At 45.7% G+C, this 21,727-nt stretch overlaps 1 long non-coding RNA gene across 1 annotated transcript in view; it reads left to right on the top strand.

Moving 5' to 3' along the window:
* Positions 1–1,121: 1,121 nt before the first annotated feature.
* The window catches only part of LOC122174089 (uncharacterized), a 33,853-nt gene continuing 13,247 nt past the window's right edge, over positions 1,122–21,727 (top strand). The window contains exon 1 of the long non-coding RNA XR_006175436.2: positions 1,122–1,256. This is a non-coding gene — a long non-coding RNA (uncharacterized LOC122174089). The remainder of the gene's footprint in view (positions 1,257–21,727) is intronic.

The raw sequence follows: 21,727 nt of genomic DNA, 5'->3' as shown, positions 1-21,727 counted from the left end.
GCACTGACTTGGCTGCCTATGAGGGAATTCATCCTGGCCTTTTTTGATGCTTTAAAAGCATTGGGCCGTATTCTGACCTGCTCTGCATTGTTGGTGCAATGGGCACCCAACATCCACAAATAGAGCTGGTAGGAAAACAAAATTTCTGTTCGACAGGAAATTCCAACATTTTGATATTGCCTTTTGACTGAAAGAGGAATGCAAAGTTAAAATTTCAAAATATACCACAAAACAAAAATTCCAAAATATTTTGTTTCGGAACCATCGAAACCGTCTTATCAAGATGTTATATGTTGATAAGGTCAAAACATTTAGATGTTTATGTTTATTAGGTTATATACTATTATATTAAAGTGCAAATGATAAAATGTTTCAATCATTTCCCATTGCAAATTTCAACAAAATTGCTAAGTTCCCAGGAAATGTTTAATCAAATCAGCGTTTTCCAATGGAAAAATGTTCCAGCCGAAAATTGTTGACCAGCTCTACTCATAAAGCTGGCCGTGGGTGGGACTTATCCCAACGTATGGTGATCCTCCAGTAACGTACCTACTTCCCAATGGCTTGAATAGTGCATGGGGCTGGGGAGGAAGAAATTATGATTGGGTCTTCCTTGCACTGCACTGACCCCCAATTGATACACTGATCCTTAAGTGTTACTGGCAAGCTCTATACTCCCAATTACTCCGGGGGCCAGCCCAGTGCACACAGTCCTTTGCACTCCCACTCTGTTCAATCTTTGGCTGCAGCTGGGAACTTGCCCTTGGTTTCCCTTGTAAAATAGTGAATGCTGCCCAGTGGCTTGAGATAAACACTGTGGGTGAAATCCTGACCCCATTGACTTCAGAGGGGCCAGGTCTTCACCTTATGTGTACCCTGTCTATGGAATAAGATCTAGGTAGTGTTCAATGGTGTAAGTTTCATGTGGTTTAGGATGGACTGTGTACTGGTGTGTATGATCAGTGCCCAGCACAACAGGGCCCTGTCATAAACATACAGCTAAGAGTAGCATAAAATCCCTCTTTACCTTGTAAAGAGTTAATTCCTCTTTTACCTGTAAAGGGTTAAGAAGCTCAGAAAACCTAGTTGGCACCTGACCAAAAGGACCAATAAGGGGAGAAGATACTTTCAAATCTGTGGGGGAAGTTTTTTGTTTATGTCTTTGTTTTGTTCTCTTTGAGTCAGCAAGGAACCAGGGCAGGAAAAATACATCTCCTTAAGCATATCTGGACTAAGCATCTAGTATTGCAGAAATAGTAAGTAATAGCAAAGAAATTAGTTAGATTATCTTTTGTTTTAGCTTGTGAATTTTCCCTGTGCTAAGAGGGAGGTTTATCCCTGCTTTTGTAACTTTAAAGTTTTGCCTAAAGGGGAAATCCTCTGTGTTTTTGAATCTTTTGTTATTCTGTAAAGTACTTACCATCCTGATTTTACAGAGGTGATTCTTTTACTTTTTCTTTCTTTATAATAAAGTCTGGGTTTTTTAGAATCTGATTGGGTTTTAGTGTCCCAAGGGTCTGGTCTGTGCTCACCTTGTTACATATCTGGTTGGTAGAGTATTCTCAAGCCTCCCCAGGAAAGGGGTGAAGGGCTTGGGGGGGGATATTTTGGGGAAACAGGAACTCCAAGTGGTCCTTTTCCTGAATCTTTGTTTAACTCACTTGGTGGTTGCAGAATACTTTTCAAGGACAAGGTGGAATTTGTGCCTTGGGAAAGTTTTTAACCTAAGCTGGTAAAAATAAGCTTAGGGGGTCTTTCATGCGGGTCCCCACATGTGTACCCACATGAGTTTAGAGGGGGGCTGTGTACTGGAGTATATGATCAGTGCCCAGCACAATAGGGCCCCAATCTCGGTTGGGACCAAAGCACACTTAAGGAGACGGACTCAGATAGCCAAGAGTAAGCTCTCTAGGACCAGCAAAATGATGATGATCCCATGGAATATTTTAAAGTAGGGTTTTAGAAACTATAACTCAACTTTAAAAGGGCCGCTATTTTTAAAGGCCCGTGCCTGATTTGTTGACTACAACAGAGCTTTATAAGGTATCTGGTGCAATCAGCAAACAAAAGGATCAGGTTGTTCCTCTTAATCAAAGTTCACTCTATAAATCAGCTATCGGATCTTTCCCTTGTTCCAGTCTCTGCCCTGCACAGGTGGAATTACGAGCCATGTTTCTCTCGCCAGTGGTACAATTTGCTCCATCCTAATTAGTGCAGACCAGCGGAGTTAAGGCGATCAAGGGACACTTTAGATGCAATTTGATCATCAAAGTTTAAAAGGCAATGAAGCCTTAACATTTTTTTCTCTGTGTGCGTACGTCTTCCTTTTGTATGATGATCAATAGCACTTTCCCTAGAGGAGGTGGGCAAAGCACCTTTTACAGTCGATAATTGTGCGGGAGCCAAATCCTTTCTAATAAAATCTTTTAAAATCTTTATCAAATTTCCACGGTAAAACCAACTTTCCTGGGAGGCTTATAATTATTGAGAGACAGAGACGAGATGAGTGTTACCAGCCTCTTTCACATAAACAGGAGTAATTCAAACCGGGGACCTGAAGGATGAAACCAGAGCTAAAAAAAATGAAGAAGGATCAATTTCTTTAAGGAAAAAAAAAATTACATTTTATATTATCCAAACCGTAAAGCAAATACACATTCTGTGATTTCCCAGAGGTCTTCATGTTGATTCTGTTTGTAAAACCCACATCTCTATACACTGGATCCCCAACCCCTGTCTTTGCAATAGACATTGTATATTCAGACGGAAGGATATCCCAAGAGATTTGTTCCCCCTGCTGCTGCTCCTCCTTCTCTTTCGCATGTTTGAAAGTCCAATATTTATCATTTGGCATCTTCTTTATTTCTCTTTGATCCTCTGAAGAAAGAAAAATCAATTCCCACCTCCCCCACCTATGCATGGGTCCAAGAGCAAAGGCTCCTTGGTCCTGAAACAAGCACCAAAGGAAGTGGGAGGCAACACACAGAACTGGCAGCATGACAAGGATAGGGCACTAGAGGCAGCAGACTGTAGCAGGAACATGAATGAGACATGAAAGGGTTAACCGTTTTCCAAAGCTGCTAGATAACATTGCACTGACTTTTAGATGCTTTCAGCCAAGGAGCTGTTGCTCTGTGGGTGTTATAATGCTCTTTCATATTTCACTGATTGAGTGTCTTGTCACTTGACATCCTCTGGGGGAGCTCAGTGAGTGGAATCTCATCTTGAAGTAGAATTAGTTCCAGCCCGCTCATGTAGTTGAATTTAGCCCTTTAAAAATTGCTTTAAAAATATTTGTGTCAGATCCTCAACTGGTATACTTTGGCAGAGGTTGGCAGAGTTATGCCAAATGACACCAGCTGAGGATCGGGCCCATTATAGATATACTAAGACTAGAAAAGCATACTATACATTGTGCCAACTATGAGACATACTGTCATGTTGTCGGCATTTTTGTTATGCTAATTGCCACCAGGTGGCCAGTGTGAGAATAGCTATGTACGTTGGAAGCCACAAGGCTCTGGGAGGGTTGGCAGTGCAACGACGTTTTCCCAAGACGGAGGCTGATTATTTTTTTATGTGAACTGGTACTGGAATAAAATCTCTCTTTTTTTTTTTTCCAGTTCTAATCTGTTTTGTGTCTCCATATACTACGAGTACATATGGAGATTTCATCCGCGAAGTTGGTAGTGAGATACAGTATTTTCTCATGAATGGAATGGCGCATAGTTATGCGGAGGTGGTAAACCTGTGTAATCCATCTTTTAGATTCATCACCAGCTGAGGGAGTTCTGCTTTAGCTCAGTCGATCGGGGCTAGTATTTTGGGAGCTGAAAGATTAAGGTTCTAGTTCTGGCCCCTCACTAAGGTGGGCTTGAAGTAGTGGCCCAGTGGTCAGGGCCTTGAGCTTGGGAGACTCAGGTTCAATTCTCTCCTCTGTTGCAGCCTTCTTGGGTGACCTTGGGCAAGTCACTTAACCTCTACCTGCCTCTGTTTCCCCATCTGTAAAAAACCAATAATACTAGGGATAATACTTCCCTACCTCACAGGGATGTTGTGAGGATAAATACATTAGAAAGACAGTGACGAGCTTAGAAGTCTACTGGTAAAAGTGCCCTATTAGAAATAGGGAGCATAATAATCAGAGCAGCTTGGTATATTGGGGGGCAGGAAATGCTACTATTTCCCCCCACATTTGAGCTCTAATAATAACTGTCCTCTGCCTCCAGCATGGGGATTTGTTACACATGACTGTGACAGAGGTAAACCAGGGATGAATTAGGTTTAGTTTTAAAATCTGCAGATCTCCTAGAAGCCCAAGATCACTCATGTTCTACACCTGTGACCATGCAGCCCCGTCCCATCTGCGGGCCCCACCTGTAGCAGGCACTTGACCTAGAGGAGGTTAGGGGTTGATTTCATTTTTTGCTATTAAAATTATGAATTACTGTTCTAATTGTGCTAATTATTGTTTTCTACTGTAGTTGGGGAGAGGGAATGAGCCATAGGGACTGGTGGTGGCTGCTTCCCCAGTGTCTCATCCAGATGGGATGGGCAGGGGGGAGGGCACGCAGGGTCATGTGCCCCCCCCCCGAGCTTGTACTGAGCATGCTCACATGGACTGAGAGTGCTCAGTAACATCTGCTGAAGCCGCTACCCTCAATCTGCCCCCCTCCCCCACTATCGGCAGTTACGGGTCATCTCTGGTCTGATCCTAAAAAGTGCTGAGTACCTCCTGAAAGGTGCAGAGCTTCAATTCCTATTGACTTTGGCGTCTTTCAGGAAGGTGCGAGACCCCTCCCAGAATTGGTTCTGCCCTGTGCGAAGCCCTTGGGAATCGACTGGCTTGTATTAACAGGGAGGCAGTGAAAGCAACTACGCCCTGTATGAACACACAGACTCAGCCACAACCCAAGGTGCTTCAGCGAAAGTCGCTTCCCTCCTGCAGTATTCCTGTCACCCGCTCAGCGCACCCCTTCCCTCCCCACCTCAGAAATACTTCAGCTGGCCAGGAAATCCCCTCAGCAAGAGAAGCAGCCATTAGCCTGCAGATTTGCCAGCCCCTTGGAACTTAACCTCTGGCCTCTTTTCACACATGCCTGCCCATGGAGACTCAACTCTCTCTCCTTCTCTCAGTGCTGAGGTGAGAGAAGCCAAATGTGAAATCTCTTTCACAGCTCCATGCTAGAGCTTAGCCAGTTGAAGTCCCCTCAGTGAAAGAGGTACCGGTGGAAGTTGGGGAGAGGGAGGAATCACTCCAGTGAGAGCTGACTTGAAAGCAGCAAGGGGACACAGGCCTGGAACTGCTCACAACTCCTGTTACAGCTGCTGCAGTCTGTACTCAGAGCAGTGCTTATCACCCCCCAGAGTGCAAGGAGGTTTCAGAAAAGCGCTCCAAGAATACCTCAATAGCAAAAGTTAAAAATAAGTAATATCCATCTATTTATCCATCCCATATCTGATCTATGTCTCCTTTCCCGCTCCTGGGCACCTCCTAAGGACTTAAAAACAGACACTCTCTTACTCATTCTTCCTTGCCAGCCTCTTGGAGAAATAGTTTGGCCAGTTTACAGGGCTTTTTAGTTTTTTGTGTGTGGAGAACTATGACAAAGCATTGAGCTTTTCATGTAGTTCTGAGAGCAGGTAGATGGTCCCAGGTAGATCATTCTTATTTCTTGCCGGAGGGAGTTACGTAGTTGATGTATAGCTATTGAGTACGTTCTGGCTAATGCAGAACCATTCCCTCTTGGTCAATAGTTTCACTGGTTTTGTGGAATGTGAGTGTCATGAGACGCTGTGGTCGTAGAGAGAGACACACACTCACTCATGCAGCCTGGGCTTTGACCACAGGAAACTAGCCTTGAACTGGACTTTGGGGAACCAGTGTGCAGAGTGGAGCATTGGGGTGATGTGTCTGCTGCTACCTGTGTTGCTGAACTGACTGATAAATTTTACACTGATTAGAGATTTTTCATGGTGTAGTTTCTTTCCTAAATTTTATACAACATCCAAGACTAGAGATCACTAGTGCCTGGGTCACCATGGCTAGGTCAGTGACTGAAAAGAAGGGTTCAGCCTTCTGGCCTGTCACAGATGGAAGAGGGATTATTTTTGTAACATCCAGTCACCCTGAGGAGTCCAAAGGGACCCCCAAAGTTATGGGCCAATTAAACTATGTGAGGACATATTCCCTTGGTAGTGGGGGATTTTGTATAGGAGGTGACTTCTCTGAAGCAGTTCCCTCTTCTTAACAGTATCACCTGCTTCTTCACCTGCTCTTCATCCAGGTGTTGATTTCAACTGCGCATTGTGAAAGCTGGAAAATGACATGGCTCCCATGTGATGATGAGGGGTAGGTGACACCTGCATAATGCTCGTACTTGGGTTCCTGCCATCTCATCAGCTCTCTCAGTGGCTTCAACTAGGTGTCAATAACGTTAGGGAGAGGAAGGAATCTTGTGGGACTCCACACATGAGGACTTTGGAGGAGCAACTACCCATGCAGACCCCCGGGTCTGGTTTGAAAGGAAGGATGCTGTTCACCCTCTATTGGAGGTAGGCCAGTACGTGGCAAGCAACAGAATAAAATGCTGCAGTAAGGTCCGGCAGGATGAGCACAGATACAGGTCATTTCGTGTAATAATTTTGCTCTCCCCGCTTTCGCAGTCAGGGACACAGACACAGCAACAGCTCTGAGCTGCAAGCGCTGCTTTCTGAAAGGACTTCTCAGTGCATTCTGCCCTACTAACAGTTTTCTGTATTCTATTCCCAAGCTTAATTATTAATCTTATCCCCAAAAGTGCAGCCATGATGAAGTTGAAGCGTGTGTAGGCATTTTTAAATGTAAGTGATGTTGCAACATTTAAGGGATGTTTATTGTTTCTGTTTCTTCTGACTAGATCTCTCCACTGGGCACCCGGTCTGAGCCTCTTCATTGTACACTCTCTAATGCATCCATCTCTTTCCCACTTTTCCCACGCTCTTCCTGCCTCAGTTACTTCTGCACTGTTCATTCTCTGTTACTACCTTTCACCTGTCGATTTCTCTCTGCATCCCAGTTTCCTCTTTGTTGCTCTCTTTGGGCCTTATCCAAAACCCATTGAAAACAACAAGAGCCTCCCTGTTGACTTGAATGGGATCAGTCCCCTGGCCTATGACATGCCCCTTCCCAGTGCAAAAAAATCCTCAAAACCATGGCTTCGAAATCTTGAAAATCCCACCTCACCATCCCTTCTAGGGACAAGGGTGCGCAGGTCTCTGTAGGAGGCAGGAGGTGGCCAGGTAACCACATGGATAGCCTGAAATGTGCATGAAAATCCCATGAATCTTGGGGCATCTATACAGTAATTAACCCTTCCACACTATTCCCTGGGCCCCTGGTGTGTTAAGATAAATGCCTATCATTCTGACCAATACCCTCTCATGGTTTTCTTGTACTCTCCTGCCAATCTGTCTGTCTGTCTCCATCCATTCTTCTGGCACAGTGGCTCACTCAGGAGTAGAGCTGATCCAACTACTTGTAGCAAGTACCTTACAGCATGTGACAAATGTAGCCTTGCACACATTGTCCATACTGCTTCCCCAGAACCCTGGCCAGCAACCTTTGTGCAGACGCTGCAGAAGGGCTGTTCAGCACCTGGACCCCATAAGTCAATAGGGAGTGAGGGTGGCATTCAAACTGCTGCACGGTCAGCTTTTGGACCATGAACCAATTCCCTTGTGCACTGAGGAACACTACGATGGGCCTTGCGCTGGAAAAGAAGGCCACCTACTGGAAACCAAGGAGCTAACTGGCTGAAATAGAAGGGACCAGTCCAGGCTTAGCTTTGAGCCTTGTACAAGATAGTGAGAGATAGGATTGTTGTTATGGTCAAGTTACAATAGGACCTAGTGACACTGGCAGCAAAGTGCATTGGGTGAATAACACCCCCTGAAGATGACACTAGTGTTACCAATGGGCTGCTGCATTGTGGGACATCAATGCATCACTGCCAAGCTTCCTCCCTCCCTCCAACACTGCTAGACGCTGTTCCAGAGAGATCCCACCTTGTTCTAATCACAGACGTACAAATAAATGCCCCAAACCAACTGGCAACCCTAGGCTCAGAGTGGCCTGCTGGGCGGCAGGGAATTTCTTGAGAGACACCAGGACTCTTCCAAGTAGGGTCCTATTAAGCACAGGTCCCATTGAATTTCAGATCTGAGTCCTGGACGACCGTGGTTTCAGGGTCCAAGGGGATTTAGTTCCATTAGGTTGGGAGGCACCACTGGAGATAATGGGATCCAGGTGGTGGCAATTTTGGTGGGGGCCCCAGCAGCCCTCTGTTGCCTCTTATGAATTGAGCACACTACCCTGATATACATAATGGGGCATGATCCGAGACATTCAACCTCCCCCACGAGGAGGGCAGGCCAAGCACCAAGGCAGGTAGGCCCAACAGTGCCATAGCAGGGTGTGGCAGCAATGGTTCTTGCACCTCCTTATAGGAAGGGAGAAAAGACAATCCCCATACCCCCTCCACACCTGAATGGTGGTGGGCAGACACAGCATGAGCCACCTCTGTCCAGACCCTCCTCCAAGTCCTCTCTTCTTTCTCTTCTGGAGACCCTTTGTCTCCCCCATCTGACTCTGGGTAACCACATGCCCTACAATGCTTCCTTCCCACTGAGCAGCAGTCACCTATCCCCATCACCCAGGGGCAGTGTTTCCTGTCACTGACAGTCCCCTCACACCCACAGGAAGTAAGCGTGGGCCACAATCCTTTGGGCTTTCTCCCATCCTGACACTTGTGCCTGGGAGAAGCCTCCCAGAAACACCTGCAAAACTAACCTACTATCCTCTTTCAAAATTTTCCTTTGCTGAGAGGCCTATAAAAAAAAAATCGTGATGAGGCTAGGCTGCTGGTGTGCTAAGATCAATGCCTATCATACTGATCACTATCCTCTCATTGTTTCCTCATGACAATCACATTCCACAAAACCAATGGAACTATTGACCAAGAGGGAATGGTTCTACCAGTCTGTCTGTATCCATCCATTGGCCTTAGATTATAAGTTCTTCGGGGTAAGGACTGTCTTTTTGTTCTGTGTCCATACAGAGCCCAGTGTAATGGGGTCCTGGACCATGACTGGGCCTCCTAGGTGCTACCAGGTTGAGTCACCTGCCCATACTTGACGCATCAGGGTCTGCATGTGAGAGCACCCATCCCAGTGCTTAGCAAGAACATGGGGGCCAAATCAGCGCTCTGGTGACTGAAGTCTAGGGCTGCTTGCAGGCTTTTCATTTCTAGAATGCCACACAGCAGGGAGGAGGATGGACCTCTCTCTGTACTGCACCAGCACATTCATTTACAAAACTGACCTGAAGACAAATGCACACAAGCTTTTCTTGACTCCCCCCTGGTATCTTGGAGGCAGGACTCCTGATTTTAACCATATGACCTGGCATGATAAGCCTTACAATAAAAGCCAAACAATGCAATTGCATCCCAGGGGCTTAAAGCCTTGATCTTTGTTCAGAGTTTTCCCAGGTGGTTGTCAGATGGACCTGTAAGCAAGACTGAATGAGGAATTTCAACTTCCCTGGAGCAAAGTCAATGGCACAATGATATGCATCCGAAGAAGTGGGCTGTAGTCCACGAAAGCTTATGCTCTAATAAATTTGTTAGTCTCTAAGGTGCCACAAGTACTCCTGTTCTTTTTGCGGATACAGACTAACACGGCTTCTACTCTGAAAAATGGCACAATGGGCTTTTAAACCATTTGTCTTCTGCGCCTGGGGTGAAAGGAGTTCTAACCTGGATGTAATCACGAGTGAACTGAGTTTGGTGGTCTCAACTGGACATCTGTCCACATCGCCAAATCACCAGTTTGGCATGATGCAGCATGATCAGAGGTGGGCAGAGATTCGGAGATGCAAGAAGGAAAGACTGGGGTACGTCAAGGGGGTTGTGTGTGGAAATTTACACGTCTCCTGTCTGTACTATCTCTGAGTCCCACATCAACACTATCGACTTTTCACTTACTGGTACATGAACATTGCAAATTCATCAGCTATCCCCTAAAATTAATAAAACAAATACAAAGATATAGTTGAAGCTGTCAGAAAATTCACTCAGGATAAACTAGATTCTCCCTGCTAAGGTAATACAATATGCTGCTAAATTCTTTCACTCAGGAGGGAATAAGGGATATTTGAGCATAAATGTATTATCCACAATAGCACAGCCTATTCCCCTGTGGATAATACTATTAGTCATACATTTCAAATTAAAAAGCATATGCTTTTTGTCTTTCAAATAAAAGGGAGGGCTGCCCACTTCCTTCACTTGACTAAAAACAAAAGCTTTTAAAATGATAAAACAGCATCCGTTTGATAAAAACAGCCATCTGCACCTGATTTAGCTAAGTGTTAGGACTTCAAAACAAATCACTGGTTTGGGAAAAAATTTAAATACAAGCAGAGAGGTTTGTTAAATAGGACCACAAATGGTTTTGCATAACCATTCATACTACTCCTAATCCTGACCCTTAATCCCAGCTCTGAATGAGGAGGATTCATTTAAACAACATCAGATCTTATGAGTTAATAAGGCAAAGATTTTTTGGGGGGGGCAGTGGCTGGGAAGGGAGGAAGTACTTTTTTTTTTTTTTTTAAAGTGAGTAGCTATCAGTTATTTGTACACTTTCAAAATGTTATGAAAATACACCCAGGTCTTCAAGTACCAGATTTCCATAACTCAGCGTGATATTAACAAACATCAGACTCCATCAGTGATTTGTTCAGCATGCCTCCTTAAAGCATGTAATTAAGATAACACGAGATAACATCGGCCACAAAAAAAGAAAGAAAAAGTGCCACTGTCGTTTTCTGAGTAAGCTGCATTGAGATCGACCCTTTGAGGTCAGGACACGGCAGCGTCGTGGGAACAGTGAAAATGCTATGCTGATAATGCTATAAAATGAGATGAACAATGTGCTGCACAATCCTGCTCAGAACAATCACAACTAGTACAACCAGAACAGAAGAGAGATAGGGCAGGAAGGAAAATACTCCTATAGCAATAGCTAGGCAGACCCTTCTGGGAAAGTCCTCGAGAATTATAACCTTTCCTTCGAATTTTTAAGTCAATCAGGGATATGATTCTCAATTAAATTCCACGGGATATTAACCTTGGTGGTTTAATTCCTGTTCAATTCCATAAGACTCTTCCATAAAGAATGTATGTGTATACAGTGCTGGTAGGGGTAGGATGGCATGTAAAACTCAAACAGCAATCACTATTTTAGTATGCACTTTTAAATATCAATCTTTTAAGTCTATAGGATTCTTTCCATTTACTTTAATGGGAGCAAGTTTGGGCCTATATATGGCACTTTATAGCCAAAGATCTCGAAGTACTTTTAGTAAACATGTATGGCTGTGCATGCCTCTTTCTTTGGTAATCTCTTTTCATCTGTTCCTGGCGATATGTTTTTGTGCTTGTGAGAGCATGGCTGTGAATGTGTTTGCTCTACATGTTACTGCAGCTGGGTTTTTTTTTCATGTTGGATAAGCGTGTTTGCAATATTGGATATGCGGCTGTACATGGATGGGGATAGTTGTGTCTGTAGAAGAGAATTTTCAGCACTGCCGGATGAAGAGAATTTCTTTTCCACTGGAATTGGCTATCCCTTTTGGGGAAACTTGCCACCCTCCCTCTCTGGTCTAGAGAGACAGAAATAATATTTTCAAATAGCATCAGAGAAGAGAGCTTAAAAAAGAACCCCAAATCCTAGACTACAGGATGCAATGGCAGGAGGTTCTCCGAGCTAATAATCCCCCTTCCCCAACCCCATCCCCATCCCCATCCCCACTGTCTGGCATAAAAAGTAAACCAATTTGTCACTGCCTCTGCATAATGCCAGGAAAAAAAGTGTGTGCTGTTCCCATTTCTTTGCCAGAGGTCACTGGATACAGTGTCTCAAAGATTGTCTGGAGGAAAACAAATGAGTGCTAACATAATAAATGGCAACGGAGATGCTCTGCCGTGACTCGTAAGGACAGGGGCGGGGGGATGATGGCTTTCGGAAAAAGGCTGTGTACAGTTCATCCAGCACGAGACTGCTTTAATCAGTTTGCAGGGAGCTCACTGGCTTCAAGGACAGATGGATAATACATTGTTTCACTAGGGCTGATAGTGAGATAGAGAGTATGTTTGGATGTACTGAAACGGCAATTAAGCAAACTAGTGTCCTTGGGCAGCTGCTGAGGGTTAGGCAACTCAGAGTTTGACGGCACTTCAGTCTTTCCCACCTGGCTTTCAGGATACACAGAAAACGTCCTATTGTAGGAGCTGATAAGACCTGGGCACATGTCTGGGGACATTGTTCTTCCCACAGACTCAGTAGGTCTCAGCTTCAAAACCCAGGTGCTGACCTTGACATGTTCTATTTGCTAACCCCTCATCACAGCAGCAGATGGAACTGTGCTACTGCAAGTTCTGCCTTTGGGAACCTTGGCTTGCTCCACGTATCAATGCCCCGGCCTGTTTTTGCAGGATTGCTGTGCTGCTAAAAGGACAAGTTTAGCTTTATGGAATGCAAAAGTGGGGTCCTGCTTTTTGATACTGTAAGCAGCACGGGGGGATGTTTTCTTTGAGCACAGTGCTACCTCCGCTTGCATGTGGTCTGTTCCATGACATTACCATGCACCCTAGCTGTTGGGTAACTGGAGGTCTCCGAAGAGCACTAGAGAAATGATAGTGTGATGTCTGCCATCACCACAGATTGAACCAGGGACCTCCAGTGCTATGAGCATGAGAATCTCAACATCTTGACCTAAAGAGCCAGGCTCTATATCTGCATAACAGACGCGTAACCTTAATGGCTCAGACACAGATGGGATCTGTAACACAGGCAGACCAGACGGTTACAATAGTTTCCTTTATGAATGAAAAACTTGTCTAGTAAGTCCAAAATTTCCACATGGAACCAATATTCATAGAATCATAGAAGAGTAGGGTTGGAAGAGACCTCAGGAGGTCATCTAGTCCAACCCCCTGCTCAAAGCAGGACCAATCCACAACTAAATCATCCCAGCCAGGGCTTTGTCAAGCCGGGCCTTAAAAACCAGTAAGGATGGAGATTCCACCACCTCCCTAGGTAACCCATTCCAGTGCTTCACCACCCTCCCTGTGAAATAGTGTTTCCTAATATCTGACCTAGACCTCCCCCACTGCAACTTGAGACCATTGCTTCTTGTTCTGTCATCTGCCACCACTGAGAACAGCCGAGCTCCATCCTCTTTGGAACCCCCTTTCAGATAGTTGAAGGCTACTATCAAATCCCCCTCACTCTTCTCTTCTGCAGACTAAATAACCCAAGTTCCCTCAGCCTCTCATCGTAAATCATGTGCCCCAAACCCCTAATAATTTCCTTTACCCTCTGCTGGACTTGCTCCAATTTGTCCATATCCCTTCTGTAGTGCCGAATAGAGGGGAATAATCACTTCCCTCAATCTGTTGGCAATGCTCCTACTAATACAGCCCAATATGCTTGAGCTCATCCACTGGACAGCAGAATGGTACCTATGTGCTGAAACTGAATTGCCATTTCAGAGCAAATGGTTCCTTGGACTCATTCTGCCTCTTTCTCTTTGCAAATCGTCCATCAATAACTGAAAGTATTTGTTATTTGAAACTGTTTGTCAGCTATTTTCCAGGAATGATTTTTGGTCCATAGCTTATTTGAATTGTATGCTCTTTGGGGCAGGAACTACTTCTTTTTCTGTGTTGGGACAGCACTTAGCAACACTGTCCTGGGCTATAACTGGGACTCCTAGTTTCTACTGCAATGCAAGTAATAAAGAAGCAGCTCCCCTGTGGGCGGCTTGTGAATAGTCAGTATCCTAAATTCAAGTTGAGTTCGTTAGTAGCAATATAGCATGTAGATCATGTTGTATGTGTCTTTTCCCCCTGATTGGATGAGCATTACTCTTCTGAAGCAGGTTTTCAGTGCAAATATCCCTGTTTACAAACAAAACTCATTTCCTGCCAATATTTTCTAGTAGTCACTTAAAAAATGCTGTTTCAGTCATCGTTACTGCCAGCAAACTCACTCGTAGAAATATGGGTAGAAAGAGGACACAAAAGGAGTGCAGACAGATTCAATATGAATTGTGTCAGTATTTCTTGAAGATGTTTTGAAGTATTCTCTCATCTTTCCTTTGTTCCTTCTGCTGAACGCTGTGGCCCGTTGACCCGGCCTAACAATCTCACAGCCATCCCTGACTTTTTAGCAGACCTCCAAACTGACACTTGCAGAGTCAAGATGACATTTTATCACTCAGACAAAAAAGACCTTTACCTTTCGGGGAAGAAATAAATATTTGAACACCATTATTCTATAGGCCATTGTTAACACTGCTGCACTAGGAGAAGCCATTGTAGAGCATAGAGGTCATTTGTGCAAAAATGTTATTGTACAGTATAAGGAGCAAAGGCCACCAGGTTTTATTTTGACCACACTGGGTTAAATGGAATCCATTCTGATTTAAAGTAGTGAGAACAGAATTTCACCCAAAGATGGGTCTTCTTTTATATCTCCTTGTGCCAAGTTGGTGAGATCCTAGGAAACCAGATCCAAGAGGGAAAGGGTGGAGTCCTCCCATTCCACACACATCCTCCGTTATGTCCATAAAGACAATGAATAGGATTTGCACTGATGTCACTACAAGCACTCAGGTATCTACCTGTTCACACCAGTCACCTCTTTAAGGCTCATCCAGTCTCATGGCGGGGAAAAATCTCATCAGAGTGAAATTCACCTCCGGACAGTTAATGGAAACAAGAAAACATCTAATATGCAGAGCAGTGTGTCTAACAGCTCAGATGAACCAAATGTGACTCAGAGCAAAATTCACTCAAAAAGAGTAAGTTTCATCTTCATGAAACCATCAGCCCAGGTATAGTTTACCACAACTACGCTCCTGTGACTGCACAATGAACTGAGTTATGGGTTATTCAGGTATTATGGACTCTTTAGATCCAGGGCCAATTCCTCAGAGGCTATAAATCAGTGAATCTCTATTAAAGTCAATGGAACACTGGGTGAGAGTCTGGCACCTAAACTCAGTTGTCCCTAGGCCATAGAATCATAGAATCATAGAATATCAGGATTGGAAGGGAACTCAGGAGGTCATCTAGTCCAATCCCCTGCTCATAGCAGGACCAATTCCCAACTAAATCATCCCAGCCAGGGCTTTGTCAAGCCGGGCCTTAAAAACCTCCAAGGAAGGAGATTCCACCACCTCCCTAGGTAAAGCATTCCAGTGCTTCACCACCCTCCTAGTGAAATAGTGTTTCCTAATATCTGACTTAGACATCCCCCACTGCAACTTGAGACCATTGCTCCTTGTTCTGTCATCTGCCACCACTGAGAACAGCCGAGCTCCATCCTCTTTGGAACCCCCCTCAGGTAGTTGAAAGCAGCTATCAAATCCCCCCTCATTCTTCTCTTCTGGAGACTAAACAATCCCAGTTCCCTCAGCCTCTCCTCATCAGTCATGTGCTCCAGCCCCCTAATCATTTTTGTTGCCCTCCGCTGGACTCTTTCCAATTTTTCCACATCCTTCTTGTAGTGTGGGGCCCAAAACTGGCCACAGTACTCCATATGAGGCCTCACCAATGTTGAATAAAGGGGAACGATCACGTTCCTTGATCTGCTGGCAATGCCCCTACTCATACAGCCCAAAATGCCATTAGCCTTCTTGGCAACAAGAGCACACTGTTGACTCATATCCAGCTTCTCGTCCACTGTGACCCCTAGGTCCTTTTCTGCAGAACTGCTACCTAGCCACTCGGTCTCTAGACTGTAGCAGTGCATAGGATTCTTCCATCCTAAGTGCAGGACTCTGCACTTGTCCTTGTTGAACCTCATCAGGTTTTTTTTTGGCCCAATCCTCTAATTTGTCTAGGTCCCTCTGTATCTGATCCCTACCCTCCAGCGTATCTACCACGCCTCCCAGTTTAGTGTCATCTGCAAACTTGCTGAGAGAGCAGTCCACACCATCCTCCAGATCATTAATAAAGATATTAAACAAAACTGGCCCCAGGACCAACCCTTGGGGCACTCCGCTTGAAACCGGCTGCCAACTAGACATGGAGCCATTGATCACTACCCGTTGAGCCCGACAATCTAGCCAGCTTTCTATCCACCTTACAGTCCATTCATCCAGCCCATTTGTCTTTAACTTGGCGGCAAGAATACTGTGGGAGACCGTATCAAAAGCTTTGCTAAAGTCAAGGAATAACACATCCACTGCTTTCCCCTCATCCACAGAGCCAGTTATCTCATCATAGAAGGCAATTAGGTTAGTCAGGCACGACTTCCCCTTGGTGAATCCATGCTGACTGTTCCTGATCACTTTCCTCTCCTCTAAGTGCTTCATAATTGATTCCTTGAGGACCTGCTCCATGATTTTTCCAGGGACTGAGGTGAGGCTGATTGGCCTGTAGTTCCCCGGATCCTCCTTCTTCCCTTTTTTAAAGATGGGCACTACATTAGCCTTTTTCCAGTCATCCAGGACCTCCCCCGATCGCCATGAGTTTTCAAAGATGATGGCCAATGGCTCCGCAATCACATCTGCCAACAGCCAGTATCAAGCAGATTCCCCCAAGGGTCGGTCCTGGGGCCGGTTTTGTTCAATATCTTCATTAATGATCTGGAGGATGGCGTGGATTGCACCCTCAGCAAGTTTGCAGATGACACTAAACTGGGAGGAGTGGTAGCTACACTGGAGGGTAGGGATAGGATACAGAGGGACCTAGACAAATTAGAAGATTGGGCCAAAAGAAATCTGATGAGGTTCAACAAGGACAAGTGCAGAGTCCTGCACTTAGGATGGAAGAATCCCATGCACTGCTACAGACTAGGGACCGAGTGGCTAGGCAGCAGTTCTGCAGAAAAGGACCTGGGGATTACAGTGGACAAGAAGCTGGATATGAGTCAGCAGTGTGCCCTTGTTACTAAGAAGGCTAATGGCATTTTGGGCTGTATAAGTAGGAGCATTGCCAGCAGATCGAGGGACGTGATCATTCCCCTCTATTTGGCATTGGTGAGGCTTCATCTGGAGTACTGTGTCCAGTTTTGGGCCCCCCACTACAAGAAGGATGAGGAAAAATTGGGAAGAGTCCAGTGGAGGGCAACAAAAATTATTAGGGGGCTGGAGCACGTGACTTATGAGGAGAGGCTGAGGGAACTGGGATTATTTACTCTGCAGAAGAGAAGAATGAGGGGGGATTTGATAGCTGCTTTCAACTACCTGAAAGGGGGTTCCAAGAAGATGGATCTAGAGTGTTCTCAGTGGTGGCAGATGACAGAACAAGAAGTAATGGTCTCAAGTTGCAGTGGAGGAGGTTTAGGATGGATATTAGGAAAAACTTTTTCACTAGGAGGGTGTTGAAGCACCCGAATGAGTTACCTAGAGAGGTGGTGGCGAATCTCCTTCTTTAGATGTTTTTAAGGTCAGGCTTGACAAAGCCCTGACTGGGATGATTTAGTTGGGGATTGGTCCTGCTTTGAGCAGGGGGTTGGACTAGATGACCTCCTGAGGTCCCTTCCAACCCTGATATTCTATGATTCTATAAAAGAGAGTAGAGAACGACCCCCAAAGTTTTGCAGAATCTGATAGGTCAAACACAGAAGTCCTTCCTGAGACAAAATCGCCATTGACTCAAAGACAGTTTTGCCTAAATGAGGGCTGAGTAATGACTTAGTAAGAACTGCAGGATTTGACCTAATATTAACAATTTGAAAAATAATTTTTACTCCTCCCCCCGACCCCCAGAAGTGAGTTTGTTTGTTTTACGTCTACATTCCTCGTCAGTGTCTGTAACACAAACACCTTTGCTCTGGGTAAATACATGAAACTCCCCGCCCACTGCTACTTTAGGAGTTGATCCTGTAACACTCTGGCCCCAATTCGGCAATACACTTAAGCATGTGGTTAAAGCTGAGTACATCCTTAAGAGCCATGCAGGAGTGGGGTCAGGTTGCTTGGCAATTTGTAGGACCGAGCCCTTAATGAGATAAGCCAGATGCCTGTTGCTGGTGGGACTCAGAGTTGGAAGTGGACCAACTGCGCCGGAGGAAGGAGGTCTAGCATTAAGAGACAGAGCTTCCCACTCCTACTTAAAGCAGTTTCTCAGTCTGCTCATGAGGAAGTGCTCACCCCTGTGAGGAGGACATATTGCCACTGGAGGACAAGGCAGGAGAGGCCATTCTGATAATTGGTGTCATCATTCAGGCCACCATCAAAACTCAGAGCTCAGAAGGCTGTTGTGGGTGAATAGATAATGCTCAGATTCCAGGGAAGACGGTCCCAACCTGAAGGCATGGCCAGGCTGCCGGAGGTATATCTGGATTGGACACATGAGCTCCTGGAGGCATAAACTCTTTGCCATGTTTCCAGCCTTTGCTCTCTCTCTGTTATTCATGGATTCATTTTTCATTGTGTTTTTCTTCCCACGTCTTTCCTCTTGATATTTCCTTTCCCTCTGTCCCTCTTTCATTCCCTCCTCCCCGACCTCGCTGGCTTTGTCTCTCTTCTTCCCGATTTGTACCCTACTCCCTCTTTTCTCTCCTATTCTGCCTTTGGGCCAAACCATGTTGCTCTGCCATACTTAATCATTCTCTCACCTTCTTTTGGTCTCATTCTCCTCTCCCTTTTCTCCCCTATCTCAGTCTCTGTCCCTCCTCCACCCTCCAACACACCATTGGGTACCTGGCACCCCTCAGATTCATTCTTTGTTCTAGTCAGACCGGTTCTCTTAGTGTCCGCTTGGGGAACCTGCAGTTTGGATTCTGAGTAGCAGGAGAGCAGCAGTTTAAGAGTGTGAAGGCTGCAGCATGACAGATGCACCTGCCTCAGTTTCCCATCAGTCCAGCCATAAAAAAGAACACGGTGCCCACTCAAAACCCCACCGCTGGGCATAAATTATTCAGCTACACCTACAATAATCCATAGAGCCAGCACAGTAAAAAGATTCCCACAGTAAGACTTTGAAATGCACACCGATTTTCCATGCCCCTCACCCATGAGTCCACCAGCACTCCGTTCCCAGTTCCTTTCTGCCCTTGTTCCAGGGCTCCATCCTCCAGGCCAGCCCCCTGAGAGAGATCAGTCCCACAGCTCTTCTACCTAAAACATGGTCCATCAACTCAGACCTTTTCCGCCTCTTGGCACGGACGTGTCAGATCAGGAAGGTCTGCAGGTGGGCCCCTTCTGCTGGCTTCCAGCTCGTGGTCCTTTTCAGCCTCCCTGCACTGCTCAGCACTAACTCAGCACAGACAGCTAGCCCCTCAGTGGGCCTCCAAACCAATATCCTTCTTCTTCCAAGGCAGGGCCTGCAGAGCTTTCCACTCTGCAGAACATGTCTTTCCCAGGCAGCTCTCATCTGCCTCTGTCCTTGCTACTTCACTCCTCGCTCCTAGGCAGCCCTGGCTCACTAGGTCTCTCTTTCACAGGCTCTCTCCCTGTAGGGCCCAGGAACCCCTTTTTGAAGCCCAATTGGAACTGCTCCCTCTTAAAGGGACCCTGTGACAAGCAGCCTGGCTGATGAGAGTGACTATTGAACATTAGGTGCTGAAGTACGATTGTGCTCTTCAGAGGCTGCCAAGGTTTGCTGGGTGACCTTGGTCAAGTCATACAGAGGCTTCAGTGTGGCTATTTCACAAGGACCAGGGACTGCCCTTGCCCCTAACGGGCCTTGAAAACTGACTTCAGTGGCATGAAATAGGTCAATAAAAACAAGGAATGAAATTGAGGTCAGAGAGACGCTCCCTCTCTATAGATGGCAATAAATTACATCACGGGCCCAGACGCCGTCCTCTAGCCTGCCCCTGGTGTCCTAGGGCCTTCATGCACCCAGGCACTTCACAGTGAATACGTGCTGCAGCATATGGAAATAATGGCCCAACGTCAGAGCTGGGGGAAGCGAGTGCAGCTCCACTGAAGACAAAGAAGTACCAACTGCTTATACCAGGTTTAAATCGTGCCCAATATGTTCATCATTAAAATAGGAAAAGCTGCCATGATACAGCTTACATAATATTAAGGGGGAAAAGCCCAAACTGGAATTTTCCTTTCCACCCCAGGCTTATTTTGTCAAACATTTCACAATTTTTTAGCTCAAAATTAGGCTCCTTTTCCCGTGGTAAGAAGTGCCTTTTGGAGGAGGGGGAGGTGGAAACCCATAGTCTCATTCCCAAGGAAAGGCGGTTTCAAAACACAAGATCTTAAGAATCAGAATAAAGAATAAAACAGATCCCTTTACAGGCTGTTTGTTCTTCACCATGTAGGAATCTGGGGCAGGACAATAGGCTATGGGAGACCTGGGGCCTAGCTCTAAGTCTGCCATCGGTTTGCTGGGTGACCTTGGTCAAGTCATGCAATTTCTCTGCACCTCCCTTCTGCGTCACATGGGGGAGGCGGAATTCATTAACCTGGATGAAGCCCTTCAAGATCCTCAGCAGGAATGTGTTGAAGAAGTGCAAAGAGTTGTTTTTAAGTTAATAAAAAAAAAAAAACCCAAGAACAGCTCATTTAAATGGCTCACAAAAGGGGGGGTTAGTTGCTTTGAGTCACAAAGAGCAGCTGGGGGAAAACACAAACCTGTAGCTATTTCGGATTTGATCCAAAGTCCATTGGAGTCAATGGGCATCCCTCAGTTGACTTTTATGGGGCTTGGATCAGGTCCTCATCCCAAATTCCTCCTACGTTGTCCCAGTGCTGCTTGCTGGGGAAGGAAGCCTGTTTAAGTATAGAAACTGTCTCTAGCTGCTTTCATCTCTGGTCAAAGAGGCCTGAGTGCACTGAAAGATGCCTGAGGCTCTGAGACAGTCTGCTGTTGCTCTGCATGTAGCTGTTGGAAATAAGCCAGCGCAGGCCTGCTCCTGTTCCACCGAATCAATGGGAGTTTTGCCATTGACTTCAGCAGCTGCAGCAGAATCCAATCCCATGCTATATAGGGTTTTTATACAGTACTCATCCCCATAGTAACTAAGCGCCTTCCAGTAGTGAATTAAGCAATGTGACTACACATCGGTCCTGGGTTGTTTGTCCGTCCATCCTCTCCCCAGTAGGAGAAGTGTATGCAATGGAGTGTCTGGGTTTGGTAGGGTTGTGGTTTGTTGGGTTTTGTTTTTTTGTTTGCTTGTGTGGGTTGCTGATTGCTGTTGTTTTTTGGAGAGTATTTTAAACATATCTGTTGCTCTTGTGTTTATATGAGAGAAGGACAGGTCAAGCAAATGCGCCTTGCAGTTGGAAGGGAAAGTGGTGAGGTTTGTGATGGTTCTTTGTTCCTGGGGGAGTTCATTCCACAGTCTGGGACCACCCCCTGTCTGCCCCACAGGCGATCTTTACCCTTATTGTTGAGAGTTCCACTGGGCCCAGAGGATCCAAGCTGCCAACCACAGTCCTACCCCAAAGCAGCAGACAGTCTTTTAGGTATCCTGGGCCCAGGCCAGGAAGTGCTTTGCAGGTAAGGACCAAAACCTTGAACTTGATTCAATATTCTATGGGAAGCCAGTGTAGGGAGGGGAGGACAGGTGTGATGTGCTCGTGGTAGCCTGTGATGCCAAGGAGATGGACTGCAACGTTCTCTACTAGTTGAAGTCTTCTGAACGCTCCAGGTGGGTCACATTGCTGTAGTCCAGCCAAGAGGTGACAAAGGCATGTATAACCGAG

This window comes from Chrysemys picta, chromosome 18 (genome assembly GCF_011386835.1).
Source record: "Chrysemys picta bellii isolate R12L10 chromosome 18, ASM1138683v2, whole genome shotgun sequence".
Taxonomy (NCBI): Eukaryota; Metazoa; Chordata; order Testudines; family Emydidae; genus Chrysemys; species Chrysemys picta.
Note: the sequence above shows the minus strand (reverse complement) of the source record. Positions and strands in the feature narration are given on the sequence as shown.